Source organism: Bactrocera neohumeralis, unplaced genomic scaffold (assembly GCF_024586455.1).
Source record: "Bactrocera neohumeralis isolate Rockhampton unplaced genomic scaffold, APGP_CSIRO_Bneo_wtdbg2-racon-allhic-juicebox.fasta_v2 ctg7403, whole genome shotgun sequence".
NCBI classification, from domain to species: Eukaryota; Metazoa; Arthropoda; class Insecta; order Diptera; family Tephritidae; genus Bactrocera; species Bactrocera neohumeralis.
The window spans coordinates 2,998-4,327 of NW_026094200.1; the positions used below are offsets into that span (position 1 = coordinate 2,998).

The window sequence follows — 1,330 nt, forward strand, 5'->3', positions numbered from 1 at the left end:
AATATTTTTAAAATTACTTAAATTAAACTTTTAATTTTAAACGCAACGACAGAACTGACATCAACAATAAAGTATTTTTCGAAACAATCATTTTCATGACAAAACGAAGATCGTCATTTATGTGGTGATCCAATCAATTACTTCTGGTCATTTTCTCTAAAAACGATTCTACAACTGTGGGACAGTCAGGTATGATCGGAGTGGACTCCAGAATTTAGAAATATAATTTCTAAATCTGTGTTTTTACAAGTATTTCCAGAGCAATTATGTATCTTTATTTTTTATGTATTGCATAAACAAATTAATAAATAAATTTGAATGTAATAATGCAGGTATAAAATAAATTGATAAACAACTTGAATTAAATTATGATTATAAATAACTAATTTGAAAGATAAATCAATATTGAGCTAACCGGTAGCGTGTAGAATCATACATCCAATCACTAGTTCTAAAGAAAACATTTGAAAAATAATTGTTTGATTATTAATAATGACAAATCATTTTGAAACTATAGCAGTGGTATACCTTTGTCAGCTTTAACTAGATGGATTTTAAAACTATTAATTTATAAATTTTATAAAATACACATCAGTTTCTAATTGGTAAACGTATTATAATATTTAACAAATTATTTATTAATAGATACTTTAAATTTTTGATTTACATAATAAATGCACTTCGCCAAAAATACCCAGTGCGGGACTCGAACCCGCAACCTCAGATTAAGAGTCTGATGCTCTACCGATTGAGCCAACCGGGTTGCTGAGGTTATTATTAGATAGATGTACGTAATGTAAAACTATTCCACTAATCAAGCCCTGCACCATTTCAATATGATATGAATGAGCTCCCAGAGTTTAGAGACCTGAGGAAGTCGATATTGACGACTGAACAGTTATTTTGTAAATTTTTATGTACAAGCTAGTCATAAAGACAAATATAAATATATAAATTTTGAATTGTAAATATTCCATTCAGAATAACAAGAAATAGATATCTATAACGATGTTTTCGAAATGAAAAATGTATTTGTTGATACATTTACAAAGGATAAACGCCTTAGTGCAACTACACAGACAATATGTGACATTTGGAAATACTTTACGTATTTAAGTTTTAAAATTTTTACAAAATTTTACCCACAATGCAGCACAAAGTAAAAAAAAGTCGTAATTAAGAGAAAAATATCACATGGTTATGGAAGAACCAATAAACACAGAAAACATCCCAGCGGGGAAGAGGTAACTGTGGTGGTTTGAAGTTTATGAAACATGGTTCCAAAGATATCACCCAGATCATTTTGGAAAAAGCTGGTATGAATATGAAT

At 28.7% G+C, this 1,330-nt stretch overlaps 1 non-coding gene across 1 annotated transcript; it reads right to left on the minus strand.

Moving 5' to 3' along the window:
* Positions 1-691: 691 nt before the first annotated feature.
* Trnak-cuu (transfer RNA lysine (anticodon CUU)) lies at positions 692-763 on the minus strand. The gene has a single exon. It is a non-coding gene; the product is annotated as a tRNA-Lys (tRNA).
* Between the last annotated feature and the right edge of the window lie 567 nt (positions 764-1,330).